This window comes from Ochotona curzoniae, unplaced genomic scaffold (assembly GCF_017591425.1).
Source record: "Ochotona curzoniae isolate NIBS_2020 unplaced genomic scaffold, NIBS_Ocur_1.0 scaffold_4683, whole genome shotgun sequence".
Classification (NCBI taxonomy): domain Eukaryota; kingdom Metazoa; phylum Chordata; class Mammalia; order Lagomorpha; family Ochotonidae; genus Ochotona; species Ochotona curzoniae.
Window position 1 is genome coordinate 14,434,076 of NW_024467121.1, and position 17,967 is coordinate 14,452,042.

Here is a 17,967-nt window from a genome sequence, read left to right on the forward strand (position 1 = left end):
CGGTGTTAATATTTTCATCATGATCACCTGCTAAAACATCTGCAAACTGGTACCATCTCGGAGTCATTTAGCAAATATAACTTCTAACAGACGGGGCCATGGAAATTCATTTCTGGATTCAATTCCATGTCTTCACATTCTTATAAAATTGATCATTTGCTACAAGGTAATAAAATGCAATCTCCCTTTAAACTTAGCAGTAATATTCTTTACTCAGTAAAATACACTATGCATGATGAGCATGATTCCTATTGAGGTTGATGTTGCTCAGAAAGAAAAAAAAATGCAAATAGGTAATATACAATGCCCACATCAGCATAAAGGCTTACACATACAAATACATATTCACTTACATTTTCAAAATTCATACCACAGATAATTCTGTAGTCCTCACCATCAAGATTTTTTCCACTTCCACACCAAGCTCTTTTTACTCTATATATAACACACAATAGCCAAAAAAAAAAAAAAAAAGAAAAACATCTTTAGATACTCCTAAAGCTCAAAATTTAAATCCAGTTCCTATCCATCTGTATGCCAACGTGGCATATGTAATTACTCTGCAACTTTACTTTTCATCAGTTCATTTGCTTTTACTATTCATGCCAATTGTCATATCCCTTTGAAAACAAATTCTAATTGCCTCTTATGGCAAGTGCTTCAGTACACATCTTCAGCAATGTACAAGGGGATTTGAGTAAGGTAATCTCTTTCAAAGCAGTTCAAAGGCAGGTGACAGTGATTCTGTTTCATTAGATGTGCTAGGAACACAGGATCCTTCAGCGTTGTCAAATGCCATATGAGGTGAGGGCCCTGGCACAGCTGGCTCAAATATCCTCTGCCAGGCTACAGAGGGAATCTTCAGGAAGGATGGACAATTTCTGTCCCCTCAGTTACAGGCACAACACAAACATCATTTTCATTGAGGTTCTACTCAACAGACACAGAGCCACACCATCCCTGTGTTGCCCCATCTTGTAGGACAGAAATATGTGTGTCCCAAAGTGATGCAGAAGGTCTCTCTCTGACAAGGAATTAGTTGGAACAGGGTGCATGAGATGGGCAGTACACCCAAGGTCATGTGGATTCCTGGTGGAATGGGCACTTTCTCCCTTGCTTGGGCTATCGTGGAGCTGTAGAAGTGCCGACTCCCCTACTATCAAAGCTATTTTCTATACTTACGCTTAAAAAAATGTATTCATTTATTTGAAATGTAGAGACACACAGAGAGAAAGACACAGGGAGATCTTCCATTCATGAATTCATTCTCCAAATATCTGCAACAGCCAGGGCTGGGCTCGGCTGAAGCCAGGAGCCAAGGGGATCCATCCAGACCTCCCATGCAGGTGCAAGGCCCAAGCAGTTAAAGCATCCTCCACTGCTTTCTCAGACACAACGGGCAGGGATTGGGGGAGCACGACATGGAACAGAAGTAGAGCAGCCAAGGGTCAAGTGGGCATCCACATAGGAGGCGAGCACTGCAGGCGATGGCTCTGCCAACTATGCCACAGTGCAGTGCTGGCCGCTTTATGTTTATCATACAGAACAGAAATCATAAGGAGAAAGGATCATCCCAGCAAAATGTATACCTCAATGCCCACGAGTATCATTATGAGATAAAAAACAGAGCTCAGCTTTCGTAAACTCTTGATCTAAGGACACTTTTTAATCTTCCAATGAAACTTGTGTCTGAAGCATTAACACTTAACCCTATAGGATGTGTCCCTGGCACATGACAGTATTTTGGTCACAGGAAGAACAGTCAGATTAAGCGGCTTGATAAGTTGTATTTGTTTTACTGTTTTGATAAAATGATAGAACTCAGATGAAGAACTACTGTAACCATAAACATTCACTGCAAAAACTTTTCACTAAAATATGACTTCATCTAATAATCATAAGTATTCACTAAACCTCCTTATCTTTGGAGGTCTTCTGGCATGTGCTTAGTTTAACTACTTCCTTACATATGAGCTGAGACACACAACTATAGTTTGAGCATATATAACCCATAAAGTCAGGGGTTAGTTCATTTGATTAAGATAGCATTTAGTGCCTTCTATGGCACACAAGGTCATTTATCATCTTGCTGGAGCTCTCCTTTTGGTCAACCCATCAGGTAAACCAAACCTGCACACAACAGACAAGAGAAGCAGCAGGGATTAAAGAAACACAAGATATTCCATGGAGGACCAAATGCTTCGATTGAAATCCCCCAGACTCTCCCAGCCCAAGGAACAACCAAGACCAACATTGGAAAAGCCATGGAGATTGAAACTACTTATGACATTCTCAGAGCATAAACCACGTTACTCTGCAGCTTATACTTAAAGAGCCTAGAAGATAATATGCAAACCTCTCAGGAGAAATTTTAAATCGCATTGCATATTACTGTTAAAGATTTTTGGCCAATAACACTTGGGGCTTTTCTCATTTTTGCACATTTTTCATTCTTCTCCATCTGCCAATATCTCACTTTTATAGGCAGTTCTGCTACTGCTTTAAACATTTTCTTTCATTTAAAGAACTCCCTTCCTAAGAGGCAACAACTTCTTTGACCTTTCCACTAGGAAAAAAATTTTTTTAGCTCCTTTATATTAACTCATGCTGCAGAGAAACTGTCAGGTTGCAATTGACATATCACACACATCCAGGGCTTCAAATTCAATGGAATAAGGCACTTGTCAAAGATTTTCATTCTTCTATCCCCCCACCTCTCTCCTTTTCTCACTCCCTCCCTCTCCCTCTGATTTACTTCTTTCTATTAAGTGCTTTTATTTGTGGGAGCAAGAGCCTCCACTCTAATTATTCCTAGTGTTTCCTTGGATGTGTTTAAAAAATAAAAAGAGGCAAACTTACAGAAAATGTCAACAAACATGATCCTTGGGTCCAGTCCGCTCTGGATATCCTCAGGAGCCTATATCCAGGACATAGTATTTGTATATAGCCTAGACACATCTCTAAGGAGAATTATAATACATAACATACTGCAGATTTTTTGTATTTTTAATCATATATATATAGAGAGAGGAAGATCTTCCATCTGATGATTCACTCCCCAAGAGGCCACAGTGGCCAGAGCTGTGCTGCTGTGAAGCCAGGAGCCAGAAACTTCCTCCAGGACTCCCACACAGGTGCAGGGTACCAGGGATGTGGGCCATTCTCAACCACTTTCCCAGGTCACAAACAGGGAGCTGGATAGGAAGTGGGGCTGCCAGGATTAGAACCGGTGTCCATATGGGATCCTGACGTGTGCAAGGCAAGGACTTTAGTCGCTAAGCTACCACACCAGGCCCTGTAAATTGTTGTTATAGTGTATTGTTTAGGGAATAATGACAAGGAAAAATGTCTGTACATGTTCAGGTTTTCACAAGTGTTTTTGATCTGTGGTTGGCTGAGGCCACAGATGCAGAATGCAAAGAAAGCCAATTGTCATCTGTGAGACAGCTGTCCCATTACTGTCTAAGATGGTTAAGTGTATGCATCAGCTTGGCTGTGCCAAAGTGACCAAATATGTGGTCAGACACTATTTTGAATGTTTCAGTGAGGGTGCTTTGAGGTGAGCCTTACACTTAAACCTGTGGCCTTTGAGTGGAGTAGCCTGATCTCTGTATTGTAAGTTGGTCTCATCTAACCAGTTGAAGACCTCGATAGAAAAAAAGCCTGATCTCCCCAGAGCACAAAGAACTTGCTGGTGCAGGGGCACTGGACTTCACCAACAGCATCAGCTCTTCTTGGTTCCATCGCAATGACCTTGAGCCAAAGATCTGGTTCCTTGTAACCGCCCCAACAGCTCTGGGACCCAGGTCTTCATCATGCTCTCTATTTTTACTACAGCTCAACCTCTGATTCTAAACCTGGGCTCTGCTGCCCTCACTCCTGTCCTGAGCACTCTCTGCAAAGAACCAGAGCCTGAAACCCTTCCCCCATTTTCATGTGATTCTGGTCTCACTCATGTTCTGATCCCCATCTTTTATGTCACCGCACTGGGAGAGCCAGGCCAACTCCCTAATCTCAGCCTCATTATTGCAAATTGTTATATCCTCTGAAGACAAGGGAGTATGATGGGCTTCACAGGGTTTATGAGCTCACAAAGTTCAACAAAGCTGCATGTATTTCTGTGTATTGAGAACCTCTTCCAAGAATATCCAGTGAATTCATCAGATTCTCAAAGGACTCTGTGACTCCAAATAGATCAGATTCATTACATAGAAAAAAATATCACTATACTCATATCAAAATGTGGCTGGGACCAGCATGATAGCCTAGAGGCTAAAGTTCTCAGCTTGCACATGCCAGGATCCCATATGGGTGCCGGTTCTAATCCCTACAGCCATACTTCCCATCCAGTCCCTGGTTGTGGCCTGGGAAAGCAGTAGAGGAAGGCACAAAGCCTTGGGACCCTGACCCATGCAGGAGACCCAGAAGAAGCTCCTGGCTTCAGATCGGCTCAGTTCCAGCCATTGTGTTCACTTGGGAGTGAATCATTGGATGGAAGATCTTCCTCTCTGTCTCTCCTTCTCTATATATTTGACTTTCCAATTAAATAAATCTTTTGTTAAAAATGTGGCTATGATTTAAGTCACTGGACTCTAATTTCTTTGAAGATGTCACGCTCTTCTTTTTTCACCAATGTTTATACTTTCTCCAAATCCCATTCAATATCTAGTGCCCCTCTCACTCCCCCCCCCCCCCGATTTCAAAAGAGCAGCAATTCATTGTATTTTCCCCAAACACAGATGCCACAATTCTGGTTACAAAGTCATCCACTGAGTTGTTTAACAGGAACCAAACACCACATAAGCACTCTAAACTAGCTATCTCCCTTGATGCTTCCAAAAACACAACCGACTAGTTAAACTCTTCCACATTTTGCAAATAACAGGCAAATAAAACAAACTTCAACTTGTGTGAGCAACACAGAGTTCATGTGCAAGTGAGTTGCAAGGGGTGTATGTGCAACAGCCACAGACTCTTGCTCTTGTCTCACTGAGCCTCATTTTTAACAGCTCCCAAGGGGCCTCATGGTGTTATGACCGTATCCTTGGTCAGTTGTATGGTAACACATACCACGTGTTTGCATCTTACAACGTGCTCTCTCTCTCTTTTTATGTATAAAATTCTATTTTTAGAAAGATTTACTTATTAAAAATAGAATTACTGAGGAAAATAGAAGCCCTCCTCTTTTCCAGATGGCCACAACAGCCAAGGCTAAGCCAGGCCAAGGTCAAGAGCCCTGAAATCCATTCAGGTCTACCACACAAGGTTTGGAGCCCATGTACTTGGGCCACCATCTGCTGCTCCCTCAGGTGCATTAGCAGGAAGCTAAATTGGAAACAGAGCAGCTGAGACTCAGACCAGTATCCCTTGGGATGCCCTTTGCACCACAACACTGGTATCTCATTTTTAAAATATCTGAATAATATGTGATACTTGTACATTTTTATGGGCTGCAATGCAACATTTCAACATATATTCACACTGCAAACCATGAAACCAGCCCATTAGTCTTCATTTTGATACCTTTTCTGTTGAGAACATCCCAGCTCAGTGTATAATAAAGCGTTGTCAACTACAGCCACCAACTGTGGAACACTAAGATTTGCTACTCTGTGTTTTAACACGTATTAAAAAAATTTTTTTTCAACTTCCATCCACCAACCTGAACACATATTACTTGTAATATCTGCCCAGTTGTTCACCCAGGCCCTATGTTAAATGGAATATTTCTTCTCTTCTTCAGGAGACTGGGAAAATACTGCTTTTGTCAAAACTTTCCTCTCAAAACCTGGCCCTGGAACACAGCAGACATCCCCTAAACACAGAGTGAATACATAACAGTTATATAATAAGACCTACTGTACCACAGCGCTGAAGTCGGAGTTCAGAGATTTTGCAGAAGCATTTCTAGAATTAATGGCAGACTGTAAGAAGGTTACCCTTATTCTTTGGGACTTAACACTAGAAAATCAGAAGGGTTGTAATACATTCTTCATCCATCCAATACACTCATTAAACACATAGGTAAGGTGTTTCTCTGCTGTTACACATAATTCCAAACATTTGAAGGCAAAATAAAAGCAGTTAAGACTAAGCTCGAAGAGTGCAATTAGGAAGATTGCTGTATAAATAAGTGAACTGGATAAGGAAGGGGTGAACTCCAAATACTGTGGGAGCATGTGCAGGGATGGCTTCCCCTATAAGGTACCTGGAAAACTAAACCTTGAAGGAACAGAAGTTCATTAAATGAAATGCTGGGGAAAGACTATAGTTGGCACAGTAAACACGGTGTACAAATCAGCATGCGAAATTTACTTGTGGTTTATAGAGATCATTCTGAAAGGGGAAATGCTGGGGAAAGGCCTGTCAATCAAGAAGAAATGAAGAACGTGTGGACTCAACAACAAGGCCAAAACCAGACGGGGAGACATCCCTGAGGTCCAGGCATGCTGTAGCCAACAGGTCTGAATGGCATACAGTGACCAAGCTGACACTACATCTATTGGCATTCCTGTTCTTCGCCCATTAGTGTCACAGGTTAGGGTTGGGGATGGTACTTGGGGACCCGAGACACACCAGGAGCTGGCAAGAGTTGAGTCGTAGACTCATAGAACCTAAGCCAGAAGAACTCGCATCACTTCAATGGGACAAGCCAGAGATCGTAATGACAGGTGAGGAAGCCTGCCTTCCTTAGTATTCTGAGCCTTAGTAGTCTAAGACCTTCAATCTGGTATTTCTTGAAATAGGTTCCTCAGAAGCTAACAGGCATCTCAGTCATGCCTCTCCACTTACTCTAGAAGTCCTCACCCCTTATCTTTGCCAAGGCTAATGGATGATAGGGGGTTATAATGGAATATTATCAATAGAGAGACAATCAATAGCTTAGAATTTACTTGAATAATTGGGCCTCGCAGAGAACACCAAGTATTAACCTTATCTAAATGTGTAGACTAACACATTCTCTGACCACAGAAATAGGAGAGCTAAATATTGTTGGGGAGGCAACAATAATTTTTAAAGGATTTACTAGTTCCTGAATAAAATGTTGATATTCCAGATCTGATTATTTATAGTCTACTCAAAACCAACAGAAACAAAAGAAATCTCCCAGCAAGAAAATTTCAGGACCTGTCTTTGCAACTTGCTCACATCTTTCCACTCACATCACACACCTTCTATTATCCTAATACTGCTTGCCTATCATCTTATTCTATCTCCTCCTTTTCCAAAGTGCAACCTATAAGCAGACAGTTAGTTGTTGCTATAAGACTCTAGATACCTTCTTCTTCTGCCCAGCTGAAATATCTCAGTAATAAACTCAGTTCTTAAGGTATGAATTAATCTTCAAAAGTTTAAATTACTCCAGGTACAGTATTTACTTCAACAAGAATGTTGTGGAAGTTGATTAGTATTGATTAGTTATCCATCCATCAAATTTAGTCCGTTATACTGACTGATGAGTAGGTGCTAAAGCTGGCTATGACATTGGCCCTTGGTCCATGGTGTAATGCAGACAAAGTTTCTTAATATGATAAGCAGGAGTTTCCTTGGCCATCCCACAAGCAAGAATATCCAAGAAGTTGGCCAGTTTGGTTTGCGTTAAGAGAAAGATGACCTAGCATACGCAAATGATTATAAAGAATATTGCAAAGTGTCAGAATCATGATTCAAGACTACAAATCAGGTTGTTAACGAAAGAAAGCTGTTCGGAAAGAACAGAAACCATGGCAAACCTTGCCCTCTTCCGTTTAGGGGAAGTCAAGCAATCACTGACCCTTAAACACCAGATGCATTTAGTTTGTAAGCACCAGAAATAATGAAATGAGGTCTAATTGCACCAAAGTGCATCTATAGCAATCTTTCTCTTCTCAACACCTGAGTAGTAAGCTTTGAGAACATTAGTCATCACAGTTTTGTCCTCTGTGACTCTTTAATTATGTAATTATTTGATAGAGATAACTGCAGTTTACTCGTTAATGTCTACATTGGCCAGGGTTGGGCCAGGACCAAATCTGGGCACCAGGATCACGATCCAGATCTTCCACAGGCATGGCAGGAATCCCATGACTGGAGCCATCACCACTGCCTTCCTGGGTCTGAACTGGCAGGAAGTGAGAAGCAAGGGACCAGAGCCAGAAAACAAACCCGGGATGTGGGATACGGACATCTCAGCCACCAGGCAAAAAGTCCAATCCCTCTATGATTCTAAAAACAAAGCAAAAACACTACCAGAGTATATGACTAGGATATATAAAAAGCATGCTACTCCTGAGCTATCAGTAATTCATTTTGAATGCTGACTATAAATTCTGTCTCCTTTATTACATCAATAGAATTCGTCTGGATTACTGCATGTGGCAGTTCTTGAAAAAGTCAGCCGTAAGCAGAGCTAAACAAATTCCCTAAATGTTCCCTTATCAATTACAAAAGACCAAATTATGCTAGTAAAAGGGAGCCCTTACTAACCTAACAATTATTTTTAAACAACGAAATGTAACAATATTAACTTACAGTTTTCTTCCTGTTAACACTAAGAACATATTAGCTGAGATTTATAGTTGTCTAACAAAACAACAACGATTATGTCAGCTTTAGAAGCAATAATTCATCAACATATGTGGCGCAAACAATTCATACCAGATGAGTAAAGAAGAATAAATTTCCTGCTCATTTTGCAATCATTATTTCTTCCACCAGGGAAAAATAAGATAATTTGAGGGTTTTTGTTTGTTTGTTTGTTTCATTTTGCTTTGTTTTTTTAGGAGGGGAGAGAATGGTAATAAAACAGGACCATATGAAGAAATGTACTGTTGTGACAATATGGGCAAAAATCAGTCAGGGGGTGAAAATTCGGGGGAGGGGAATCCAAGGCTACACAGAATTGCACAATAAAATTCAAAAACAAAAATAAGAAAAATATGATAGCAAACAACAGGACCTTGTGGAGACATTCATTCTAACCACAACCTAGAACTCACTTGCCCAATAATTACAAGCTCATGGCAGTTTTTGTCAGCTTATCCAGGATTCCAATAAATCTAACACAGTAAATTATCAAGATTTAAAAACAACTCCAAATAGCATTAATATAGAAGCATATCTCTTTAAATATTCTGATGTCTTGTAGAATACTTCCTTTGTGAATAAAAAAGAAGAACTATTTTAATGTCATTTTAGGGTGATTTTTAAATCAATAATACAAACATAGGTCCCAGCTCGGTAGCCTAGCAGCTAAAGTCCTCGCCTTGAATGTGCCAGGATCCCATATGGATGCCAGTTCTAATTCCAGCAGCCCCACTTCCCATCCAGCTCCTTGATTGTGGCCTGAGAAGGCAATCAAGGATGGCCCAAAGCTTTGGGACCTTGCACTCACATGGGAGACACGGAAAAAGCTCCTGGCTCCTGACTTCAGACCAGTGTAGCTCCAGTCATTATAGTCACTTGGGAAGTGAATCATTGAACGGAAGACCTGCCTTTCTCTGCCTTTCCTCCTCTCTGTATATCTGACTTTCCAATAAAAATAAATTCTTTTAAAAAAATAATACAAAGCTAGTCATATCTCAAAAACTAGATAGGAACTGATATCACAACATCAGGAGACAATAGATTCCATGAGGAGAGAGAAAACCAAATTTATCTCATTCTTCTTGCGTATCAGTCTTTACTGCTGCATGCTGTTGAGGAGCCTAGCAGCTAAGGCATGGTCAGCAAGTGTCCTTTACACTGGCTCTACAGAAAGGGCTTTTCCGCCAGGCAGCAAAACTTGATTTTCTCACTATAGTTAAAAGGAACTCCCAACTCACATTGGGGTTGTTCCAAGGCAGCTTCAATAAATCAGTTGTAGGATCTTGGTTACCACATTTTCAGTAATACCAATAAATGCCATGTGGAATGATTGCCAGGACAACCCATCATGTCTGTAGATACAGAAAATTACAGAAGAGTATTTGCACTAGGCCTAAGTAATCTAGTGCCAACTACCATAAAGAATACTTCTAATTCCAAGCAAGATGTCAGAAATAAGTTCAGAAGAGAAGAAAATCTTTCCTAAAGGACAGGGAAGTGAGTTAGACATTCCCAGGAATCAAAGTATTAATAACCCAGATTCACAAAAAAGGCCTATGTCTGTGCCTGCTGGAAAACAACAAAAGAACCTAAGACCAGTTACATTTCAATAAAGTTTATGTAAACAAGCAGATTCTAGAATCAGGCAGTAGTCTGATGGTTTAGAATCTAGTCCCCATCTCATGAGCTACATTCATAGTCAGAAAAACTAGAAATCATACAGAGATTACGTCAACGATGCAGACCACAGTGCCCTTATTAGGGCAGAGTGCTGCAGCCTTCGGCCTGGGATTGGCGGAGGCTTGCTGCTGATTGAATTTCAGTAGTTGGTTACAGGAGTGTGTTCTTCAGTTAGGTTACAACCTGGTTATATATTAAGCTAGGCAATTCACTTAAGTATGGAAGCTGCTTTGAACCAAGCTTTATCACGATAGTACAAGGTCAGTGTAAGCCACATTTAATCCATTTAACACGCCTAAGGGAAGGCATCTCTCCATGTCACTCATGTCCTAAATACATGAAAAGAAAAAATGGGTCAGTTGCACCCTAGGAAGGAGAGGCTCCAGCAAAAGCATGAAGGAAAGAGTTATCATCCTTGCTTTTGCTTGTGGCAATTAAAATTGGGATATCAGCTCCCAGCTCAGAGTACCGCCCACTATTTCTACCAACAGATTGCCTGTGTTTGTGAGCAAGGTATCATGGGAGAAATTATGACAAAGGAAATCATGGAAAATTGAATGAATAAAAACCTGTACCCACGGTAGTAACTTGGGTAGTTACTGAACCTCAAAAAAATACATCTTTGAGAACGACCCACAATTAGAGAAGCAACCTGTAAACTTCCCCTTTCAACATACAAAGTACTGAGCATAATTATTAAACAACAGTCAGTGCTGAAGCCCACGTGGCATGTTCTATAAGTGATATTTAGCTACTTTTACACTGACTACCACATACTGCAGAGTAGTTCCTTCCCCAGGCTCCTTCATTCTCTTTTACAAACTATCTATGCACATCCTCCATTGCATTATCAGCTCCTGTCAGACACGGGATGTCACTGGTACTGATCTTTAGCACCCAGCACACTGTCTCCCAAGGCGATGTGTTCAATAAGTGTTTCTAAGCAAAAAGCACTACTACATGCTCCACTCTGTGAAGCGTCATGGAGGAATACAGTCAAGTCAGCCATCCTCTGGAGACAAAGAAACATCATGCAGGCATGGGTAAAAGGAACATGAGGAAAAGCCAATGTATAACCAAAAGATTTGGGCAGCCTTCAGACCCTATACCCTGGATCTCCCAAAAGTCAAATCCTTGGGAAAATTCAAACATTCTAAAGATGCAGATGCAGGAAAGGCAATGTGATAAAAGCCTGGAATATAATAGGTGGTATTCCAAGTTCTATACTACTTCACTCTGTGTTGTTCGATCACTTAACCTTTCCAAATCCAGAAAACCTTTTCTTGCCTAGAATAAACTAGAGGTGGTGTGAAGGGGAACAACACAACCATCTGTAAGGGTTGCCTCAGTTATTGAAATATGATTCTCATTACTATGTGAAAGAAAATATTCTTCCCCATTACATACATTTAACATATGTTGCTTATTTACTGAATGCTCAGATCAATGTAAACATAATTCATTTTCCAAATGACTTAGACAATCCGTTATTAAAGTATAGCTGCACCTTAATCCTACATAGATTCAAGTGACAATTATATACAGAATTCTATAGACAGTGGACCGTGGCTTGTGAGCCAGATCATTTTCACCTGCCTGTATTTGCATAGCCCAGAAGCTAAGGATGGTTCTACATTTTTACACAGAAAAATTACTATCTCATGACTTGGAAATCGTATGAAATTCAAAATTTTAGTGTCCATAGATAAAGTCTGGGAACAGAGCCATGCTCGTTCATTTATGTATCACTTTGGACTGCTCTCATGTGACAATAGTGAACGGTGTAGATGCAGCAAAGAAAGGATGGCCCACAAAGCCTGAAACATCTACCATCAGTACTTGGACAGAGCAAGTTTGTAAGCCTCTCCTGAAGAGCACCCAGAAGATGTAGGAACTAGAAGGGGGGAAATGAAATGTTAGATAATATCAGACTCTGTCAAATTAAAAGATGCTTTAAAATAATAATTACCCTTTTTTAATGTGTGCCACAAATAAGAACTAAAGTGCAGCAAGCAAGGGAGGAAGAAAAGAAAAGTTATGGAAAAAGGAAAAAAAGAGAAATAACTAAGAAGAAAAAAAAAAATGACTGTCACTGCATCATAATATCTTGTGCAGTCCTCTCCAGAGCCAGATTACCAGTGGCTGCAATTCATTCATAGCTTGGGCCAGTGGGAAAAGCCGCCTTCTGCAATGCCAGCATCCCACTGGGGTGTTGGTCCAAGCCCCAGCCGCTCCACTTCTAATCCAGCTCCCTACTAATGCATCTAAGGCTTCAGCAATTGACCCAAGTACTTGGGTCCCTGTACTCATGTGGATGACCAGGAAGAAGCTTTGGGCTCCTGGATTCAGGAGCCCCGGGCTCCAGGAAGAATAGCCCTGGCAGTTGTGGTCACCTGGGGAGTGAACCAACATACAGAAGATCTCTCTCTCTCTATGTCTTCCCTCTATAATTCCACCTTTCAGACAGCAGAAAATGACTGCAGCATCTGCCATTTAGCATGAAGTTGCTGATTCCCGGCTTCAATTTGGCCCATACTTAGCTTTGAAGCCACTGAGGAAGTGAGCTAGCGGAAGGAAAATCTTTCACTCACTATCTCTCAAATAAGTAAATATTTCTGGAAAAAAAAATATGGAAGGATGGTATATCATGAACAGTCAAAGTACTCTTACAGGATAGCAACTAAAAAGAGAGCTCACAACACAGCTACCAATAGTAAGAATACTATAATAATTTTACAGGCATATTATTAGTAAAGGCAAGAGACAAACCAATGAGATGCAGAAAAAACAAACTAACAGAGACACTTGACTAATAACAAGAGCTAGCACCACAAATCAGTGGGGAGAGAAGTCTTTTGGATAAATGGTGCTGAGACAACTGCTTATCCATATGGAGAAAAAGAAATTAGTCTTCCGCCCTGTATTCTGCACAGAAATCAATTCCAGCTGAACCAAGAACTTAAAAGGTATAATGACGAAGCTGCAGCGGAACAGTAAGGGCGAACACATTTATGCCATGCAGCTGGAGGAAAAAGTTTCTCACCAGAGTCACAGAAGCATTAAAGATCAATCAATTCAGCTTAGTAAAATATATTTTTTCGCTCACCAAACAATCCTTCAATGGTGCAACTACAAGCCGCAGATTACAAGAAACAGGAGTTTTTGCTACGGTATCACATGTGTTTCTGAAAAGCTTCATATTTTGCAAAATTGTGTACCGAAGATAACGAAATAAAGATTCGGGGAAAGAATTCTCAAAGGTAACATACTAAAAATAGTAATGATCTTAAGCATAATATTAAAACCTACTAAAGGACATGTTAAGGGGATGGATGTCTGGCGTAACAGTTAAAACAACCCAGTCCCCTATCACAGACGTGGGATTAATTCCTGGCTCCGGCTCCCTGCCCAAGCCGACACAAGGATGGCTCAAGTTTCTGCCACCTACACAGGAGACCTGGCTTGAATTCCCAGGTTACAGCGTCGGCCCCTGGTCCAGCCCCAGCCATGCAGGCATTTTGGAGAATGGACCAAAGGCTGGGAGATCTCTATGTCTCCCTTTGTCTCTCTCTCTCTACCTCTCAAGTAAATAGCTTTTAAAAAAGATATATTGTACATCTAATAAAAATAGAATATTTAATGTTTTTAAATTGCAAGGTAAAGTCTGTATTACAAAGAGGACCATGAAAAAGGGTTGATACTGCTACATGAAAAGAGACAGAATAGGTACTCAGGGATGGACTGGGTGATGACATGGCATCTCCAGGACTAAATAAGGGCCCAGCATCACCAACAGGAAGAATGTAAGATGGATGGACAATGGCCCTGGCTTCCACAGCCGCTTCATTCATTCATTGCAGATGTACTATTATTTCCTGTGACCAACTACTATCTATTGGTGTAAACACAGCCCACAGGAGAACCTGCAGCACAATCCAGTCCACAACCCACCTTTGACATCATTTGGTCCTAAGTGCCCTTCCTACCAGTTACATGTTAATTCTGAGACTACAGAAATGTATCTAGTGCATTTGCAAACTATCTAGTGTATTTGCAAACTATCTAGTGTATTTGCAACATACAATTCATGCAGGATGAACGGAACTCCAACAATTCAGTAAGAAACACAAAAAGAGAAGAGAAGGCAAGGCACTTGAACAACCACCTCCCAGAGAAGAGTATCCAAACGGATAGAAAATATGTGAGAAGATCCTCAAACTCAATGGATGTGATGGCTGGTTTTATGTGTCAATATGACTGACCTCTAGGGTGTCCGAATATCTGGCCAAGTATAATGTGTCTGTAATAGTGCTTCAGACAGAGATTAACATATGAATCTCCCTAACTCAGGTGTGTCCTAATCTGTCACTTGCAGTCCTGAACAGGACAAGAGGCCAACGTTTTTGGAACTCTTGAGCCTGACTGATTGAGATGGGACAGCAGTGTTCACCACTCTGGTGCCTAATAAAGCTCTGTTGACACAGAACACATTCTGTGCCTGGTCGTGAGCTATGTCTGTATGTCCTGGGTCTCATGCATTTAGACTGGTGCCATATGACTTCTTACCAACGAAACATGAAGCTGAGTGTTCTCCAAGCTTGCTCTGTCCCATCTCTGGCTAATGGGAAAGAGGTCATGACATTCAAAAAATAAAGAGCCCTAAATGGAAGACACCTGGCTAGGTCCATGAACGGAAGTATATAGCAAAGGCTGTCTGTCAATTTTCCATATCCTGTGACATATGCAACCAATGAAATATAACAGGATCAAACCAGAGATTTCAGTTTATTCATTACAACACCTGACTAGGTGTCCTGTCTTTACAGACTTAGTCTAGTCACATACCTTGCTACACTTACATGAAAGAACCTCTCACCTTATACTGATGTTACAGTAATAATTCCTTAAATATCCTACTATCTCTTACATCATAATAATAATTTCAGCAAAAGCAGGGGAAATCTGCCTACAACAATGTAAAATTTAACCAGGAAATTCAGTGAAGACTGAAAGATCTAAAAACACCCGAAGTATCATCAACAATACACACCAAGATTTCTCAGTTTCAACACTATTAGCATCTTAGCCCAGATTATTCTTTGCTGTGCTGTTCCATCTACTGTAGAGTTCAGCATCTACCACCAGCTCCTACTTGCTCCCTCCACTAATACTCTCTCCAATGTGACAACAAAAATTGTTTACAGCTATTGTCAATTGTAACCTTTGGGGTATCATCCTTACTTGGGAACCATTGGCTTAAACAGAGCACTTGACAGTTTAAAATATTTATACTACTTTTAAAGATATCTATTTATTTGTTATGATAGAGTTACAGAGAAAGGTGGAGAGATCATGTCTGCTAGTTCACTTTCCTGATACCCCAACAGCCAATGCTGGGCCTGGTCAAATCCAGGTACCAGGAACTAGGAGCCTCACACAGTTTTCCACATAAGTGGCAGGGACTCAACCACTTGGGCCATCCACCTCTGCTTTTCTTAAGCTATTAGCAGGAATCTGGATCAGAAGCAAGACCAGCCCCTATAAGGGATAGCGGTGACACAGGCAATAGGGTTTTCTCCACAACACTAGTCCCTAATTTAATGATGCAACTGGCATACATCACAGATTTCTTTGTTTATTGAAAATGTACCCCAGCAAATGAACATCAAACTGTCCCATGCCAGGAAGTATATGCCCAAGCTGGGGAAAAGAAAAAAAGGCAAAGATCTGCAGCCTGCAAAGCTGGTATCAATATGATTGACAGTTTGTGTCCCACCCATTCCACTTCCAATCCAGCTCCCTGCTAAAAGGATGACTCAGTGCTTGAGTCCCTACCAACTATATGGTAGGCTTAAGTGAAACTTCTGATTCCTAGTCCACTCCTGACCATTGTGGGCATTTGAAGAGTAAATCAGTAGACAGAAGATTCTTCTCTCTCTCTCTCTCCCCTCCCCTCCGCCCCTTTCTCTCTCTGCAACTCTGCTTTTCAAATAAAAAAATCTTAAAAAAAAAAAAAAAAAAAAAAAGGCTAGTCAGATATACAGAGAGCAGAGAAACAGGAAGGTCTTCTACCTGATGATTCAGCTCTGGCCACTGTGGCCTCTTGAACCTCTCCGAAGTCAGGAGCCAGAAACTTCCTCCATGTCTCCCATGTGGGTGCAGGGTCCCAAGGCCTTGGGTTGTCCTCCTTCCCAGCCCACAAACAGGGAGCTGGATGGGAAGTGGAGCAGCCGGAACACAAACCAGCACCCACATGGAATCCCAGGGATACAATATGAGAACTTTAGTCACTAGGCTACTGTGCCGAGCACAATTAAATCTTTTCTTAAGAATGCAAAGAACAATACAAATGTTCCAGGCACTGAGAACTTGATGCCAGAGGATGACTGCTGCTACACTCCTGAATCCTGCACTCAATTAATGCAGTCCATTTCCAATGTACTTTCCTATCCGACATTAATGATGGCCTAAATTTTCAAGCAAAGAAAGATTTCGACAGTGACAAGTCATTTACAACATGTTACTTGAGATGCTAAACATGTTAATAAGGTAGTCTACTCTCAATCTGTTCTAATGAAGAAAAATAGCCATAGGAGCAGACCAAAGGAACGGACAGCTCAGTAATCACTGACATTCCTCTTTGCCAAGATCTGATTTTATTTTCTTTTAGACAGTTGTGCTTCAGAATTGCCTTTTACTAAGGATGAAAAAAGTCAATGGAGACTATCAAAATTTTAAGATGGCTTATAAAGTTTCCCTTAAAAAACAACATTTAATGCCAAAAAACACCCTACTGTACAATTTGTGCAATTGTACACAAGATCAATCCTCTTTACCAAGTCTACGAAACACCTGAATTTCTAAAGATACAGTTGCCCTCTGGGAACTTTACAAGATAAACCTAGTGTTAAACATTTTCAGCGGTTATTTCATGGTAATTTATCTTTTATTGTGACCTCTACTTGGCCTAACTCCACTTAGTAATCTACCAGATATTTTTGCTGATGGTGACTTGTTATTTTTCTCTTTGCAAATCCGCCTGCTAAGAATGTTAAATGATTTTTTAGAAGAGAAGTTGGCTAATAAATCCGTCACATCATCCATCGTCACCCAAGAGTGACTAACCCACTTGGGTTTATCTTGATTGGCTCACAACTCCACCAGCAGCCACTCTGCTACACAGAGCAGTAAATGATCTCCCGGCAAGCTACTATGATTCATCACCACCCTTCAGTTAAAGTCAATATCCCACTCACATCATGTTGACAAAAAGAAAAATTCAGTAATAAGAAATGGCTCTGCTTTATCTAGGCTGGAGTTATATAAATTACAATCAGATTATGTAGATAAAATACATGAGCTAAATTTATCTGTTGTAACTACACTTGTCACAGCACTTTTTAATGCCTCTTAAAAAAGGATTTATTTAAGCACTGGAGTTAGCAGACAGTTGAAGAAAGGCTAGTACAACAACTCTAGGAAAGATCATTTGTAACTCATTCAAATTATTTATTTTCTCTGTATAAATCACTGGCTAAAATCTTTTCATTTGCCTGACTCACAATGTATTTATAACCACTTAAAAACCTGGACTATGCTTAAAGCATAAATCATGGGCAAATGACCTTATTTCCTTCAGGTCACTGAGATGATATTCACACATACGGGGCTATGACCACTTTCCAAAGCAGTCAATCTACTCCTGGAGAACAACAGAAGTAC

General features: G+C 40.7%; 1 protein-coding gene across 5 annotated transcripts in view; it reads right to left on the reverse strand.

The window, feature by feature from the left end:
- The window catches only part of SFMBT2 (Scm like with four mbt domains 2), a 205,704-nt gene that overhangs the window by 110,840 nt on the left and 76,897 nt on the right, over positions 1–17,967 (reverse strand). Inside the window, exon 1 of one of the 5 annotated variants that reach the window (XM_040968196.1) lies at positions 354–1,231. The exons of the other annotated variants lie outside the window; for them this stretch is intronic. The gene's annotated coding sequence lies outside the window, so the exon portion shown is untranslated. Of the gene's footprint in view, positions 1–353; positions 1,232–17,967 lie in introns of those variants that run through there. 5 annotated transcript variants of the gene reach the window in all.